The sequence below is a fragment of the Aedes aegypti genome, chromosome 2 (assembly GCF_002204515.2).
Source record: "Aedes aegypti strain LVP_AGWG chromosome 2, AaegL5.0 Primary Assembly, whole genome shotgun sequence".
Taxonomy (NCBI): Eukaryota; Metazoa; Arthropoda; class Insecta; order Diptera; family Culicidae; genus Aedes; species Aedes aegypti.
In genome coordinates, this window is record NC_035108.1 from 61754800 (window position 1) to 61774200 (window position 19401).

Sequence of the window (19401 nt, forward strand, 5' to 3'; positions counted from 1 at the left end):
ACTCAAAGCATCCAAGTCTAATGTACCGAGTTCATTTAACGTCCATCTAATGTCTACCAGTTGGACCAACTTGTTAATGTTGGACGGGAGGCTTCTGATAGAAGTATTTGTTACCAACATGCTCATTGTAACAGCAGTGCCTTTCAAATCCAAGTTGTCAATAATGATCTCAGATACGTCACTATCCATGATAATAAATCTGGTTGTCCATGGTCTTAAGACAACATTGTGACGCTCGTAGGTATCTGCCGTAGGGTACCAAATGGTGTCATTGATCAAATTTTCCGAACTGCGCTTAACTGTAGAGTTGTCCATGGAAATACTCTGAAGAACGTTGTTAAATGTGATGCTCGATCCTGACGAGAGAAGGAAAAAAAGTACCAATCTATAAAACAGTTGAAATAGTATTAGAAACATTCGATAATATGAGAATCTATTGAATTACAATTCGAAATCCATCTTGGCGCGATCACATTGACTAATGATTGCCTCATGATGAGATGTTTGGATTTTAACGGTCTGACAAATTGCGTACTAACGTTGCCATCTAAATTACATCGATAAACTCGGCCTATGTAAGTGTAAAAACGAAACCGTGGTTGGCCGATTGTGTTGTAAAATTAAATTACATTTGCCCTAATTTGCCTCCAATCGACATTGGAATATATAATTTGTTGTGCTAGTTAGACATTAACCTGTATCGGCCTGAAAGGAAGCAAAAAAAAATTAAGCTCTCACTACCCAGCGAATACTTAACGGCTATTTTATGAGTTTATATGTACATTTTGTTTCGTCCCGTATACTCCTACAAAATTGGTCGGAATAATCCGCAGCAGCTGTCAAATAAACTTTGTTATCATAAATTAAGTCGCATAAGAGTACATACTAAATCGCTAGAAAATCTATACACTCACAAAGCATGGTAATTTCCATCATATAAAATATGCACGTATATCGCCTCCACTTTTGTACGCATAAGGCCTTTTCGCGACATCTTATACGTGAAACTTTCATTTTCATTTTGCAGCGTTTGGTGGGGCAATGAGAGCGCAAGTCAGTGCAAAGCCGAGGGAAGGGATAGGTAATGGCCGTAATAGTCTATGCGGACCGCTTGAACACCATGGGCCATAGTGGTTCCCTATTTGGCCATACGGAAAATTTCGATAAATTTCACATTTTAAAACTTTTGGAATGTTTAAACATCAAGATATATCTTAAATCTTACTACTAAAACACACAAAATCTTTCAACATGTGTAAACATTCAAGTAATCCCGTATGGCGAATTAGGGAACCACTATGTCCATAACTGGTACACCTATCCTAGGCCGGCCATTGTACAAGTAAGAAAGAATAAGCTGATCGCTCTCTAGAAATTTTATAAACAACAAAATAATAACAATATGATAGTGATGCTAAGGGCTGCTGATGGCACGATGCGACGCTTTAGGAGATTTTGATACTGATTATTCATTACGATAAAGAGCGCAATTCAATCGATGGTGATAACTTTACAAACTTTATCTGTTTTTGCACTGATTAACGATGTTGATTTATATAAATATATTTGATATAATAAGTTCATTTGTTTGTGTGATATAGGAGTTAATAATGGAAATATTTTACTTACCCTTGATGATAATAATAATTCCCTGACCAGAAATATTCTATTTTGAGCACCCTTTTCGAAGCTATTCTATCCAGGTATTCGTTTACTGCTTGCAATCCTGAAATTATTCTTATTGTGCATGCTCATGCATTATATTAGTGATGCTCATAAGCATGCAACAGATAAGCAGGAGAGAAAAAGAGAATATAGGAACAGTGATTAGGCAGCGTCCATTTATTACGTAAAGCTAAAATTAAAAATTTTCGACCCCCTCCACTCAGTCCGTAACGCTTTTTGTATGAGAATTTTTAAATTTTTGAATGAGCCGTAACGCTTGAGCCTACTCCCCCCTCCCCCTAGAGCGTTACGTAATTTGTGGATGCCGCCTTAGTAATGAATTAATTATATGGTTTTATTATTATTATTTTTATTATTTTATAAACAATTAAACAGTAGTACCGTAATCCGGGGGCAAATTGATCACTATTTTACAATTTTTTGTCATGTTATCCTTTAGAATTCAAATATTGCCAAAATTATCTCGGTAAAATCAGTACTTCATTGATCTCTATCAGTTTATGTAATCGATTTTTTATGAAATTAAATTTAACATTTCATAAAATTAGTTTTAATATCAAAAATTGAAAATGACACATTGGGGTGAAATTGATCACTTGAAATAAGCACGTTATTCAACATCAAACGGTTTTATGAGCAACAATCTATTCTTGTAATGCTATACGATTTCAAAAATGAGTTCAGCAGTTCACACTGAAGCTTACACAACATTTTTGATACTCAAAGTTTGCATGCAGTCTTAGCACCAGCGGATTGTTTAGTACCGTCATTTCCAACATTATTATTAACACCTTCAAAAATTGTGAATATTTCTATGCAAACCGGCCCTAATAAATATGAAATAGTTAAATATCATCATTATAAACTAGAAAACATGAAATGTCTGTGATGCCGAAGAAGTATTAGGCATCGTTGAAAGGAAATACATTTTGGTACCGACCTGATCAAATTCACATCAGTGATCAATATGCCCCCGGTTTACGGTAATAAAAAACTCTAGCAACCACACTGTGCATTCTTCTACTTCTTCTTCTTCTTGGCATTAACGTCCTCACTGGGAAAGAGCCTGCTTCTCAGCTTAGTGTTCTTATAAGCACTTCCATAGTTACTCACTGAGAGCTTTCTTTGCCAAAGTTGCCATTTTCGCATTCGTACACACTTAGATTAAATTACTGGGGTCGGTAAAATTTTACTGGGTTTTGGAACAACCGAAAAAATCAGTAAAATGAGGACTGTCGCCACGCGTAATTGAAAAGCGAATTTCACCATGTTTTATTTTTCATCGATATATCATATAAAAAGAAAGCTCTCTTCAAAATTTCAGTAAAAAATCTCTGTTTTTCGATTTCTAACATTTTTTTTAGTTTACTGACTTTTTCGGTAGTTCAAAAACCCAGTTATTTTTACCGAACAGATTGAGTGTGTATATCGTGTGGCAGGTACGATGATAAGTCAAGGAAGTTTCCATTACGAAAAGATCCTGGACCGACCGGGAATCGAACCCAGACACCTTCAGCATGGCTTTGCTTTGTAGCCGCGGACCACACTGTACATGATAAATCCCATTCGTGATCAAATGTCAACATCCGTAAAACAGTCAATCTAAGCAAGCGCCAAACCTGAGGAACACTACCGTGCTGCATCAATATCCGGACGCTTGAGAGGCACCAAATGTTCCAGCTCAATTTTCACTACCTTATTTGCTCATATGATTATAGTGTGATTTTCATACAATTAGTTTAGGCTCATATCTTCATGAAAACAAAGAATGTTTTAGTTAAAATTAGCAAAATAGTACGTTAATCGTGAAAATAATGTAGCATGTCTAAGCCCGGACACATGAATCAATATGCCGGACACTAATGAATCAAAATCCGGACATCTCAATTTGAATGGACCATATCTATATAAAATGCATTGAATTCAACTAGAAAATGGTTATTCCGGTAATGTTATTTATACGTTTGCTTTGTAATATAGTATAATGGATAACTTTATGTTTAATTAGAACATTTTTTACCTCCATTCCTTGTTTGTGGTCCGAAGCTAAGAATAAGCTGCAGCGTCTCTAAAAGAATCGTGATTTTAGGAAGTTTTTCTGCGCAATCTAATTGCCTTATCTTCGGTTGCATTGATAGCCACCATAGCTTTCAGTTTTCCTCAACTATGCTTCACAAATAGTACAATATACAGCAAATATATTGGGATATCAATGTGTGACCGGCTAGAGAACCACTGGCTCACAAACCCGGACAGCGTCTTTTTGCTTTTGAATTAGTTAATGTTTACACCAAATCACTTTTTTCCCCGCAATATAGTTTAAAATCAGTCACTATTTTGAACCACATAAGCAGTAAAACTAATATTTATTCACACATTCGCGAATGAACAAATTCTGAAATGTTTATCGGAAACTTCACAACAAGAACTTGAACAATGCAGGAAAAATGCAAAACTGAAGTTGCGAATTTGTTTTCATTTTTATTCTTTTCATTTCAAAGCTTTACTAGATGGGAAATTATTGTAAAATTATGAAATTTGTTTAAATGTAAAGATACAAGCGAATACAACTAGATTTTTATTTAATTTTATCGTTAAATCAATATGTACCGATTGAGTGTCCGGATATTGGTCCCGTCTGGATTACGATTCACTACGGTATCGTAGATCTCCACCCAGCAATGGACGTCATTTTTGCATGTCTCCAAATGCGGATATCAGGGAGCTTTCTGAAAATGGAGTGTCATTCTACTGTTCATGCATACCGCTTATCAACGACAAGTACAACGATTCCACCTGGTAGCGGATGGAAAAACTCCTAATGGAGCTTTTTCTCCCATTTCGTTTCCAACACACAGTGATGCTGACCCAGATTCAGCGTCATGGAGAGTGTGTCTCTATATGTGTATAACAACACAGAGAACTCCATTGAAGCACGTGGGAAAATTTGCTAATATATAGCAGTATTGCCGGACTAGTAATTTTCGCATGCTTTCAAATATTTCAGGAGAAACTGGTGGACAGATTCTACAGACTTGCCTAGAAATTCTAGAAAAAGAGATGATAAGTGAGAGCATTGGTAAATTTACAAGTGGGCTTGAGTTTTCAAAGTTATCAAATTAATTAGGTCATTGTAATGCACTTCGTGCGCCTACAAATTATTACATATTTAATTTGCCCTTTTTAACACTTCCTGGCAATGAGTTATTGTAATGTGTAATATATATCAAATGTTTAATTTGTAAAACATAGAGCTCAATTTAAATTATATAAAAAAAACCTAAATATAGTGAACACTTGACTTAAAATGCTAAATTTTGAATAAATTAATTAAAGATTGGAGCAGCAGAGTTGTCAGTTTATATAAGTCATTCAATAATTAGACCAAATAGACAGGGATGGTATTTGTAAATTTTACTATATCTTTCTATAGACACAACAGTATTTAATTAAAGGAAAATGTGCAACAAGTATGTTATGGCTTAATCTGACACTGCATGTAAATTGAATGTGAAATTCGTTAAGCTATCCTGTGTGATTGATAGATCGACCATACGAAGAACAACCCCATGGAAGATTTTTTTTAATCTTCACCTCCCTGACCTGTTTATATAATCATGTATGCGTGATGAAAATCAGAGTCTTTCCATAATTTTCAGCCGATTTCAATTAAACTTTGACACAACATCACAACACTGTTCAAACTTCGTGACCTGTACTGGGACCCTCAGTCGGATGGTCGGTTCCGGATTTATGCGGATGTTTCGTGGAGTCTGTCCGAAGGTCATTGAAGGCATTTCCATGATTATTTTGAACGGATCAAATACCTCCAGTTGGAGTGAATTGTTGAAAACCCATGCAATATGGATATTTTCGGAACGGGCACGAGGAGGGAATGACGAAAATCGATGTCTGCCGCCTTTTTGGAATCAAAGATGGCGATCCCCGCTTTGGAAAAATTTTGGATATTCATGCAATATGGGTATTTTCGGAACGGACACGACAAGGTGATGAAGAATATTTATGTCCGACACGCCATTTTGGAATCCAAGATGGCGACCTCCAATTTGGGAAACAACTGCTTACCGTGACGAATCAAAATCCGGACGGTATCAATATTTACAAAAGGCCACTATATTCGAGTGCTTTGCGAGCGGAGCGGAAGATAGTGCAGCTTATCTACTGTCCGACTGCTGAGATGGTGGCGGACGCCCTAACGAAACCCATGGGCCCTTCTTTGCTGCAGAAGTTCGTTGAACGAGTTGGACGGGTTGGTAGCCTTTCAGGAGAAGAGTTGGATTGAAAGAACTACCCTATTCTTCACCTCCGAAATACTGAGCAATCTTGCAGCACTGATAACCATTTACATAACAACACACGATGTTTGTTTGTGTTTCTTTCTTGTTTGTTTGTTTCTTGAAGTTTTATGTGATACATCAGAAGTGTTCTTGAAGAAGTATTTAAAACCAAAAACGGTTCAAGGTCATTTCTACTGGGTGAAAATTACTATAAAACCTAGAAGAATATGCAAATCTACGATAAAACTATCATAAAAATAAATAAAACCAGTTAGAATCTAAATTGTTACTTGGGCTATAGGTATTAGAGTGGTTCAAAAAATCGTTTTTGCTCCACACCGCTCATTCGATTCTAGATCAAATTCTGAGTGTCCTCCCAAAATTTGAGCTCATTCGGATGAAAACTGAGACTGCACAAGCCCTTTAAAGTTTATATGGGAATTACAATGGGAAAAGCAAGCAATTAATTCAATCGGTCATAGTGTTTGCCCATGTGCTCTTGAGGATTAGTGCTACGTGATACTGTGAGATACATTTATCAACTACAACTTTGCCGAAGACTATTTTTAAATCGGACGCCCCAGTAATTAGTTATTGATTTTTGTATGAGTTGTAAAACTTTGGCTATAATAATTGGGCAATTCTGCAGGCATCACTGGATATATGCAGTAAAACATAGTAGCCATGATATGTGCGTGCTATCTTTCGCGCCAGATGCCGCAATGTTGCCTGTTCAGAAGTGAAATGAGCACTGTTGAAGAATTTGTGACTGGATATAAATAAATAACTAATTACTGAGACGTCCGATTTGAAAACGGTCTTCGGCAAAGTTATAGCTAATGAATGTATCTCACAGTATCAACGTAGCACTAATCCTCAAGAGCACATGGGCAAACACTATGACCGACTGAATGAATTGCTTGCTTTTCCCAAAGTAATTCCCATATAAACTTTAAAGGGCTTGTGCAGTCTCAGTTTTCATCCGAATGAGCTCAAATTTTGGGAGGACACTCAGAATTTGATCTAGAATCGAATGAGCGGTGTGGAGCAAAAACGATTTTTTGAACCACTCTAATAGGTATCCCTCCTCCTATCTATAAAAATTCTTGAAAAAACTCCTAAGCATTGGAGGAACTTCTGATGGAATCCCTTTAGGAACTCCTGATAAAATCTCTGGTAGAAATCCTGATAAGTTTCCAGATAGAACTCCTGATAGAAACCCTAGAGGAACTCCTTATAACATTTCTAGAAGAAACATTGATGGAATTCCTCGAGGAACATTTGATTTAATCTCTTGAAAAATTCCGGGTGAAATCTCAGAAGGAACTCTTGATGGAATCCCTGGAGGAACTCCTGATGAAATCTCCAGAAGAACTCTGATGAAAGCTCTAAAGGTACTCCCGATAGAATCCAGATGCGGATACATAAATACAGATAATATAGATACAGGAGCCCCCGATGAAATCCTTGGGGGAACTCCTGAAGGAATCCTTGGAAGAATTTTTAAAGATATCCTTGAAGGAACTCTGTATGGAATCATTGAAGGAATTCCTGTTGAAATCCCGAGAAGAACTCCTAGAACTAGAGCAACGACGGACAGAGTCCATGGAGGAATTCCAGGTGGAATCTCTGAAATGTCTCCTGATAGAATCCCTTGAGAAACTTCTGATGAACTCCCTAGTTCAGTTCTAGGTGCAATCCCTGAAAGAATTCCTGATCGAATCTCTGGACGAATCCCAGATGGAATCCCTGAAAGAATTCCTGATTGAATCCCTAGCCGAACATCTGATGATACCCCCAGAAGAATTCTTGATGGTATTCCTAGAGGAACTAGAATCCCTAGAGCTAGTCCTGATAAAAACCCTGAAGGAACTGCTAAATGAAACCTTCGTGAAATTTATGATTGAATCTATAGAAGTTCTCCTGATGGAATGCCTGGATGAAATTGTGTTTAATTCCCTAGAATAACTCCTTATTCTAGAGGCCTTCCTTAGCCGAGTGCACAATGGTCGGAAAAAAGTGAAGTTTGGCCAAAACTATTTTTATCGCCTTAATCGATGAAATATGTAATCTGAATATGTTCTTTGGCGTTTTTGTTGTTTCAGAAGTGGTTATTCACAAATTACGTAACTTTGAAAAAAAGCTTTTTTTAAAATTAAAATTTTTATCAAACTGGACTGAAAGGACAAATTTTGTTTATATTTGATCGAGTTTGATCAAAATGTGTATGAATAGTGGTTAAATATATTTTAAATAAACTTCGTATGAAAAATATCGTCAAAATATATGTAAAATATTGAATTATTCAAATAGCTCTAACTTGCAAATCAGCAAATTTCTGCAAAAATTTTAAAGGTTTTTTGTGAGATCTAAGGATGCTTTTTGATGTGCAATATTCGAAATGGTGGCGACATGACGCGACAAGAGTTGTTTTTCATGTTCAAAATCATCAAAATTACTAAAGTGTAATATTGAATAGTATTAAAACTTCAACCAAATATTTTTTTCCATCCTCATGCTCGATAAAAGTGTTGAACCATAAGCTTTCAGATAGTGGGTAACTTTGCGGAAATATTGCATTCCTAAATTATAAATTTTGTGGTTTATTTTATAGTCACATTTTTCAATTTTTTGACTTCAGCCGGTTTGCCGTCATAAAAGTCATAGAAATTTAAATTTTAGTTCAATTTCAGTTAAGGATCATAATAATATAACACATGAGGTATATTTTAAAATAAACAAAATCATGAAAATCTCAAAACAGTTTTTGGTAGTTTTGGCCGCCCCTTTATATGGAGCCCGACCATTGTGGAGTGGTCAGAGTCCGCGGCTACAAAGCAAAACCATGCTGAAGGTTTCTGGGTTAAATTTCCGGTCGGTCCAGAATCTTTTAGTAATGGAAATTTCCTTGACTTCCCAGGACATAGAGTATCATCGTACCTGCCACACGATATATGAATGCGAAAATGACAACTTTGGCAAAGGAAGCTCTCAGTTAAAAATTGTAGAAACTCTAGAGTAGAACTTGAAGTTGAGAAGCAGGCTCTGTCCCAGTGAAGACGTAACGCCAATAAGAAGAAGAAGAACTCATCATTCTCAGAGGAATCACTGATGGAATCTTTGCACACTGGGCCAGGAGCAGAATTTAGCCAGATAAAACCTCTAGCGCTTTAGGAGTGCATTTTTCCGGGTTGGTGTCAGAGGAGACTTATCTTGAATTTGTTTGTTCTTCAATTTGATGATAAATGTTAGTTGGAAATTTCGCCGCATAGGTGGCGCTGCGATGCAATTTTTTTTTGTTTTGCGTCCTAGAGCTTTCGCGTCTTCGGCAATGTTTTAGAACGTGTAAAAATACGACAAGTTGTCGAAGACACCAAAGTTCTAGGACTTCAAATAACAAAGTTATGGTAAAAAATGTGTAAATCACTTAAATTTTACGTTTTTTCTACTTTTTACGTCAAAATCGTAAAATGTTTCATTTTAACAACCATGCTTCACTTAATTTCGATAACATGCATATACTTTATGAAAAAAAAATCTTATTTTTAAACAAAAAAAAATATGATAATTTTTAACATAACTTTACTCAAAAAGTTGCAAATTTTTGCAAAAACTTATCAATGATCCCAAATACGCTATATTTCATCTACCAAATGTCAAAGTTTGCCGGATGTATATTTTGATATATTTGAGATATCTGAATTCAAAATAACAACCGTTTTCATATAAATAGAATAGACTTATTATCAATTTTATCATTGTACTACAAGATTGTTAGACACATTGCGTCAGTCAAGTTTTATTAATCAAATACTTTTTATTAGTCAGATGTTACAGTATCTAGATATTTTCATATTGTTGTGTGGCTCTTATGCCATCTCCAGCAACTGTCTAATTAGAACATCGCTATGGCCTGCTATAATTCATTTTTTACATCTTGTTATGACCGCGTCGAGACAGTTCTCTCTGACATAAATCACAATTTACAAATCACTAGTATCAAAATAAAAGTATTTGATTAACAAATCTTAACTGACGCAATGTGTCAAAAATCTTGTAGAATAATGATAAAATTAATAATAAGTCCATTCTATTTATATGAAGAGATGGCTATTTTGAATTAAGATATCTCAAATATATCAAAATATACATCTGGCAAACTTTGACATTTGGTAGATGAAATATAGCGTATTTCGGTACATTGATAAGTTTTTGCAAAAACTTGCAACTTTTTGAGTAAAGTTATGTTAAAAATTATGATGTTTTTACAATAATTTGGTCAAAAATTTAAATATTTATATAATAATAAGATTTTTTTCATACAGTACATGCATGTCATAGAAATTAAACGACGCATGGTTGTTAAAAAAAAATAATTTACGATTTTGAGGTAAAAAGTAGAAAAAAACGTAAAATTTATGTGATTTACACATTTTTTACCATAACTTTGTTATTTGAAGTCCTAGAACTTTGGTGTCTTCGACAACTTGTCGTATTTTTACACGTTCTAAAACATTGCCGAAGACGCGAAAGCTCTAGGATGCAAAACAAAAAAGTTTGCATCGCAGCGCCACCTATGCGACAAAATTTCCAACTAACTTTTATCATCAAATTGAAGAACAAACAAATTCAAGACAATTCTTCTTTGACACCAACTCGAAAAAATGCACTCCTAAAGCGCTAGAGGTTTTGTCTTTCTAAATTCTGCTCCTGGCCCAGTGTGCTTTGTAGGAACTCCTGATAGAATCCCATGAGGAATTTCAGTTAAACTTTCGGTAGGAATTTGTAAGAAATTCTTACAGAAATTTCATGTTAAATCACTAGACAGAATCTTGATTGGATTGCTGGAGGAACTCCTGGTGGAATCATGAAGGAGTTTTGAAAGAATTCCTAAAGATATTAGGTAATTACCTGGAGAAGTACCTGGTAAAATTCATGATGGAATCCCTGTAGTACAAATCCAAATACAATCCATGGATGGATTTTTTTTTTGAACCACTGGTAAAACTGCTGATGGATTCTCTGAAGATATTTCTGGAGAAATTGGGTCAGGAATAGTTAAAGAATCCTTGATGAATTTGCTAAAGAAAACGGTTAGAAATAGTTGGAAACGATATTTTACCACAGAGAACAGACATGGAGCCTCGAACAAAATTTCATCAAAATCATGTGTAAAGGTTAGAGTCAATCATCAGCGCCGCCAACGCAGACAGCGCGACATACAAACTCGTTTCGACCACACGATGGCACTAGTGAACGTCAACATACATTGGCACACAAAGCAACGCTAGCGACAAGTGGCAATTTTTGATGGTGACACTAGCGCCAAACTGTAAAAAGCGGCAAAATTGAAGCTCCTATATTCAGATCACAGCGCCGCGTAACAGGAGCATAACGATATACTTTGAAATGACCAGTACAAAGCTTTACACACGCTGACGAATAAAGACAAACGTCTGTTCTCTGTGATTTTACTATCTATATAGAAGCAACTCAAGAGCGCGCATTTGATAGATCACTATGGAAGCTACTTAAATTCACGTATTTTGACTTTCCACCCATCTGTATCGGTCGAAGCTTCAATTTGACATGATGACGTCGATGTTCGTGCAACATCCCTACAGACGGTACGATCGGTTCGTCAAACATTTGGCTCCGCCCACCGGTGGTTTGAGCAAAATCAAACTCGTCAAATCGGTTTCACAAACTGTCAATTTGGTTCGTCGAGCAGCATCACACACGGTCAAACATAGCACCAACATGAGCATCAACCTGGGGGGCGGAGTCAATGTTGGTCAAACCGTCTGAGCGTCGGTGGGCTGCATTATACTCAGTTGAACTGATCACAAAACAGACAATCTGATGCTTTTCTTGATAGGTGTTTCGCGTTTATAAGTTTTCTTGTGACTTTTTCCATGTTCCACGTTATCCCACGAGCTCTGCGGGTAGATAAGTCCATCAAGAAGAGAAGTAAACTTAGGCTCATGAGTAATTCTATGGTATATAATGTATAGAATGGAACGCTTATATACTTTAATATTTAGATCAAGTAAACAAATGTATCTAAAGCAGATCCGCATTGAACCTTATAGAAAATTCGCGGGAAAGTTCGGCAGTGTTGTAAAACTTGTTGATTTGTTGTTCATTGATTACATGTTTGATTTGTGATCAAGATTATGATATTACAATCATTATAATTAGTGATTGATGATCGACTCCTATTTTTTTTGTGATTTATGATTGGCATTTTCGATTATTAATAATCTTGTATCATTAATCATGATTATTTTTAAAATTAATCGTTAACGCTCTGCTAAACATTATGTGTAGCATAACTGTTAAAACGATTCTGTGATGTTTTGTGATAACATTGATTATAATTTTGTTACTTGTGACATAAATAATGGTTGATTCACCTGTCTGGGGTGCCTGTATCTAACATAACAATCTCAACAGAATAATAAATGAATGAGCTCATTATTTTACTAGTAGGATCAAATTACATTTTATCAAATATTAATGCACTTATTTAAAAAGCAATATCTTTTTTAAAAAATTTGGTTTTTAAATTTGTTCTGGTGGACTATGAACTTTGGTGGATTGAACAGTCCTCCAAACCGCACACCTTCACAGTTGCTAGCAACAGCTGATCAACACGTACTTCCGCATTGAAAATCAGCTGACATCGAGTTTCCTGCAACCTTCAAAACTAATGACTCCCCACCAACACAACGCTCGTCCTTCGCAGCTTCTCTCTCGGTTACCATTTTGCTCGCACGAGGAGAGCGAGCGGAAATAGACTCCCTCAATCTCGGAGAACAACATCCGCTGTTGGTCCTTTCTCTCCGGAGAGCGGAGGAAAAAGCTCCCGATGAAAGCTCCCCTCGAATGGGCAAAGGACACTAGAAAAAGTCCCGCATTGGCTCCATCGGCATTCAGTCTTCGTTGACTTTTCACCCGTTTCGGTTCGGTTGGTTTTCGTCGCGCTTGGACTCCTGAATCCTGGGGAAGGACCTATACAAACCATCAGAGTGACATTTGCATTTTGGAAATTGTCATAGTCGGTGATTGGAGCAACGATCCGCAGGACGAAGGACTTTCCCGTACCGTAGTGTGGCGGGGAGTGGAGTGAGGAAGTGTGTGTTTCCTAGGAAAAGAAGCCCTGGTGTGGTTTTCCCGATTATCATCGTTTACATTTCCTGTTGGTCCTTGTCCGATGAATGAATGGATCGGTGGTTGGTGAATGAAGAGTAGGGTAGTAGGCCCCTAGTGTTGCGGTTCTGGAGCAGCGGCGTGAGGCAGAAGGAGAGCTTTGTGCAAGTGTTTTGCCGCAGTAAGTGAACTTCCTAACGATGGCACTTGAGGAGGCATTTGTCGAATCGTGTAACAGAAGTGATACTTTGTATTTGTTCCCCATGTGGTTTTCCGCTTGCTAGGGGCAGTGCAGAGTTTTAGTGGCGTGTATTTGGCGTCGAGAGAGGATAAAAATTACACATGTGAAAAAAAACGCACAGATTGGCAGCTGCATGGGAAGGAAAGGCCTCCCGGAAAATATTGATTGCAACAAAGTTCGTTCTATTTTGTGCTGTTTTCTGGTGGAACGTTTCGGAGGATAAGGAAAATCGACGGTGGGAGAGTGAGCTGTTTTTTTTTGGTGATCCCACGTGTGATGTTTATAACGTTTGGATGGGCGGTTCTATTCCTACGGAAGAGTGCACACAAAGGTGGGCCATTTTTATATGAGAAAAATCAAACTGTAAAAATTTTAAATTACACCTCCCAAAATTGTTAATTTGGATCTTCAGAGGCTACTGTGAAAGTTTGAGTTTGAATTCGTCAACTTTCTTGAACCCAAGAAACAATGTAGATTGCAGATTGCAACGTTACATTCATCCAATTCTTACAAATTATTAGTTTGTTGATAAAATGAAGTAAAACTGATGAAATGATGTAGTTCTTGTAACCATTTTACTTGAAAAACTTTGTTTGACCAACTTTATCTAAATTGTGTTTGATGATGAGTTTTCTTAACATCTTAGTAAAACGCTAAAAGTTCACCTCTAGCATTTTAACGATATTACATGATTTCAAAAATTTTTTCGTTGTACATAGAATCTTTTATTAACCCTCAAAAGCGTACCTTAAATTTGAAAATGGCTGCAATTTGGAGACCGCTGGATCAAATAACTTGAAATAACTTTGAAGTTGAAGCGGTTGGTTGAACATTTTTTCGGTTTTCAATTGTTTATCTTAGTTATTTTTGTAACAAAATGCTCAGTTTAGATTGGTCCTGGCTAGAACCGGTACACACTCAATCTGTTCGGTGAAAATAACTGGGTTTTGGAACTACCGAAAAAGTCAGTAAACTAAAAATAAATGTCAGAAATCGAAAAACAGAGATTTTTCACTGAAATTTTGCAGAGAGCTTTCTTTTTTTTATCATATATCGATAAAAATAAAACATGGCGAAATTTGCTTTTCAATTACGCATGGCGACAGTTTTCATTTTACTGACTTTTTCGTTAGTTCCAAAACCCAGTAAAATTTTACCGACCCCAGTAATTTAATCTAAGTGTGTACCGGTAATTCCGGATTATAATTCCACTGGGTCGTTTTTATGTTACTTAGAAACCATATCATGCGACAAATCAATTCATTTCTACGCAATGAAATATTTTCATTTGAACGCCCAGTAATACTTGATACTTTCAATGGCTACGTTCTAAAATATGGTCCCACGGGGTTTTATATAGTATTACTTCGAGATTATATCATTTAACACATTAATTCACATCTACGCAGTCAAATATGTTCATTGGAATGCCAAATAATACTTCATATTTTAAGGTGAAGATTAGAGTGATGCAAATTTTGAAATTTTTGCTCCCCTATGCTTAAACGGTGTCAATAATGAAGAAAATCATTCTCCCAAAATTTGAAGTGATTTGGAAGAAATTTGACTGTGCACACACCAAACGAAGTTTATATGGAGATTACTATGAAAAACGTCAATCTTTTGTGTTCAGCCCTCTATCTCTTCGTCATAATATTTTATGGGAAACTGAACAAACTCCTCTCATGTCAAATTCTTCCAGCTACAACTTTGCCGAAGACCACATTTTGATTGGACCTCAGGAAAAATTGATATTTATCATCATAAAGTGGGTTTGCCTTCAGTAAGCTTCATCAACTATTCAGGGCGGGAAGAATAGATCAAAGTAATCCAGGCTACTACGTTCTACAGCAAAACAGCAGTGTTGCTCTGAATGTAATTGAATGATCATCTCAGCATGGTTTAGACTTTGGAATCAAGATTCTAGTGATCATGATAAAACAAATGATGCATCGTGGTTGTTCTTTGTCATGCGATCATAGCAACAACGATAAACCCTTAGTCGTCAAGCCATCACAACAAACTTCGCTCCGCGAGAAATGAATCGCTCGGCATGCGTGCTAACGATCAATTGTTCGCAAACCGAATTCATAAATTTTGGAAGATTGTCATGCTTTCACTCTGCGTTATTACTTCTAGCATACCATTTTTGATCCTAAAGTCAATCGTGCATGGAATGTTAGAAAGTTTATCCGTGAATTTTAAATTGATTCACATTAATCGCAACTTGTTACAATATCCGACAAACCCTTTGTCCTACGACAAACAGTTTATCGGATGCTCGATATATCTATGATTAGTGTTGAAATCATGTTGCTGCAAGAGCGATGGCCCTGGTGGTAGGGTAACCAATATATTTTGGACCTCTATATATTTTGGACCCCCTGAGCCGTTTTCCTACAAATTTCCTAGATTAAATCAAAAGGCCAACTCAATTCGCAAGTTATTTAGAAAGATAGGACTATTTCGCACTCGCATCAACCGTGTGTACATGGAAAATGTATTTATTTTATCTGAAATTAATTAAAATCAATCGGTCCATCCATGCAACCGTTACAACACGTTACACACAGAAATTGAAGCCGTCAGAAATTTTTCAAATGTAAACAAAAACTTTTTTCAAATATCTGGACTAAAAGCGTAGAGTTTCCTCGCTTATCCATTGTCTATCGATTAATTAGACTATGGGCAAGCATATTATACAACCAGTATCGTGGACTTTGTCCCCAATCGATAATAAATGCTGGCGGTCCAAAATATATACTTTGAGGGTCCAAAATGTATTAGTGTGTCCAAAATAATGAAAAACAGTGCTTCACAATTATATTATTTTCGACGTATGTTGGATCCTACATGACCGTGTGGGCATTTTTATCTCGTAAAGGAAGTTTTTCTCAACATTGTAGCATGTTTTTTGACTTGGTTATGCACAGCGTAGTTAATTGTGACAAACAATCAAAATCACTTCCTTGGGGGGTCGACGACTGTTACCCTATTCGGCAAAGTTGTAGCTAGGAAGATTTTACATAGGAAGAGTGTACACATTTTTCCATATATTATTATGACGAGCAGCTATAGGACTGAACACAAAAGGTTTGCCTTTTCCATAGTAATTTCCATATAAACTTCAAATGGCGTGTGCACAGCCAAATTTTTTCCGAATCACTTCAAATTTTGGGAGAATGATTTTGTTCATTATTGACACCGTTTAAGCATAGGGGAGCAAAAATTTCAAAATTTGCATAAGTCTAGTGCAGATGAATCGAAGCCAAAGTTCAATTTGTCAAGAGCACGGATCTGGAGAACCAAACACCCGTTTAAGCTGAAAACTTAATCGATTGGTCACCACCAGCTAGTGATCAATCGATTAAGTTTTCAGCTTAAACCCAATTTTCAAATTAAAGTTTAAACATGATATAGCCGTTATTTGGGCGGGAGAAATTGCTAAAGTTGCAGTAACATGCTCTTTCATGCATGAAAACAGTCACTTCCAATTTGCTGTCTAGGATTTCATTAATTTGAAATTTTTTGGACTTCCTTGGACAAATAGACTTTGAAAACGGTGGTACTGTCCATGGTTTGTAATGTGGGAATGTCTCTGATTTTTACAAATTCCTTAACAGCATTCCCACAAAATCGTGTTGATCCCAGGCAAGATTCTATTAGGTATAATAAATTTTGAGCACAGATGGGCCCAGATAGCCGTAGCGGTAAACGCGCAAGACCAAGCTGAGGGTCGTGGGTTCGAATCCCACCGGTCGAGGATCTTTTCGGATTGGAAATTTTCTCGACTTCCCAGGGCATAGAGTATCTTCGTACCTGCCACACGATATACACATGCAAAAATGGTCAATCGGCAAAGAAAGCTCTCAGTTAATAACTGTGGAAGTGCTCATAAGAACACTAATCTGAGAAGCAGGCTCTGTTCCAGTGGGGACGTAACGCCAGAAAGAAGAAGATGGCGCTGTACTCGATGAATTTCTTTCTCTATTGATTTTAAGATTCCCTGCCCTGTATTGCTGGTCGTCCTACCCCGGTGAAACCCGAATTTTAGTTTCCCTAGGTATATCTTATCAAAGACTTCCAGTTCGCTAAGGTCTCTTCTACAGGTGCATCTTTAAATGAATAATAAAAGAAATACATCTACTACTGTGCCATCAATGCTCGAAAATGTCATTGGAACTGTTTTCCCATAGATTTAGTTGATTTTCTCCACACAAACTTTGGTCTCGTTTAGACAATATCTCCCCTTATAGTTCACTGATTCCGCTCCGAGTTTCACAGTAGCCTATGGGAGTCCAAATTAACATATTTGAGGCGTGTGTGACTTAATATTTTTTCCAGTTTGATTATCTTGCACACACTTGTGAATGTGGATTTTAAATCTGCCGTGGTTTTGAATAGATCCTGTTGTTGGTAAAGTGTAACGGCAGCTGAATAGATGTTAATAAATGCGTTCTACGGCCGGCTGAAACAAGCAAGCCTTGATTGAATGTGCTGTGCGGTAAGTTAATCAGTGAATTAGTTTTTCTTTATTTTAAATTGGGATGCTCGTTCTTTGAAGGGTATAGAAAACGATCTGTTTAATTTTCTTTTCATTTTTAACCAGTGAATCAAATTGTCATCATAACAGACGAAAAATAAACAACAAGGCATGCTCGCTCACAACTGTTTGTCCCTACTTTTACGGATTGGGATACAATCAAAAGCGAAATTGTCATGACAATCACAAGGCGTAACATTATTGCAACCTTTTCAACTCTGTTATTTTAAACACAAAACCAAATTTGTTTTATGGATGCTGTTCGATAATGTGACAATGTTTACCAACACGGAGAAAGTTCTCAAAAATTGCAATGCGAAGCCCAGAAAATCGCTGCGCACGTTGTGAGCGATCATTGTCATATTCTGTTCAAGTGATGATAAACTGATGTTGCGGAATAAAATTGTTGCAACAAGAATAGGAGATGACAATGTCTTTGTTGCTGCGTGTTGGATGACAATTGATTCACTGTTTTTAACAGTTGATAACAAACATATAATTGTTGCTACTGGTAAAGTGAACCGGAGGCCAATTGAACAGTATTTATGAATTTTCTGTAATATTATATTTAAGAATTCAGATATTGACAAACTTATTGCGAAAAAATCAGTACATCGTCGATCTAAAAATTATTTTTTGTAAAAACAATATTCAATTGTTGGTATTTTTGAGGACTGTTAAGGCGAAGTAGGCCGTCATTGAAATTTGTACGGGGCATTGATGATTGTTGCTAATTCATCTCACGATTTCGAATCAAAGAAAATCAGTTGATTTTGCACTGACACAGCTGAAAAAGTATCAGCATACTTTATGCATGTTAGCGCGTACAGTGATACATTTTCAAGTAAATATAAACTATCAATACTGAGTTTTATCACTTTGAAATGCAAGCTGAAAAGTCATCATTGTTGCCAAAACGAATGACGGGCTACTTAGCCTTAAGATTATTTCATTTTCAGTCTTTCAAAATTGACTACAAATCCGAATGTTTATTAAATTAATTAGAATAAAGTGGGGCAAAAGTTCGAGTGGGGTAAGAGTTTCTTTTTGAGATTTCTAGCTCAATTCAAAACAAATCTTATAAATGTCATGGCGGTTCAAATGCTATTCAAGTAAGAGACTTTCAATCCAAATATCATAAAAATCGATTGAGATTTGGAAAAGTTATGGCTATTTGTTGTTTTTCGACGTGAATATTGTAATTTTTGGTCAAACTTTCGTTGCATGGAACCAATTGAAGATAAAATCTTTTTCAATATTTTATGTAAGGGCGTTTCTAGGCCTATCATAAGGTTGCTTTGAGGTGTATTAGTTTTTGCGAAAATGCTTGAAAACAATTTTTGGCCCATAGTGGGGCAAAAGTTCGAATCAGCGGGGCAAAGGTTCGACCCATACATAAAATCACGGAAAAAATTGCAAATTGCCTAAAAACCACATATTATCTTCAAATTTAGTTAAATTTGTCTGATCGTGTGAAAACT

The 19401-nt window shown here is 36.4% G+C and overlaps 1 protein-coding gene across 6 annotated transcripts in view; it reads left to right on the forward strand.

The window, feature by feature from the left end:
- The first annotated feature begins 12914 nt into the window (after window positions 1-12914).
- The window catches only part of LOC5578232 (chondroitin sulfate N-acetylgalactosaminyltransferase 1), a 183534-nt gene continuing 177047 nt past the window's right edge, over window positions 12915-19401 (forward strand). For 2 of the 6 annotated variants that reach the window (XM_021840970.1, XM_021840973.1), the window contains exons 1-2: window positions 12915-13708; window positions 17722-17881. The gene's annotated coding sequence lies outside the window, so the exon portion shown is untranslated. The remainder of the gene's footprint in view (window positions 13709-17721; window positions 17882-19401) is intronic. The other 4 variants (XM_021840971.1, XM_021840972.1, XM_021840974.1 and 1 more) reach the window with 4 other exon arrangements.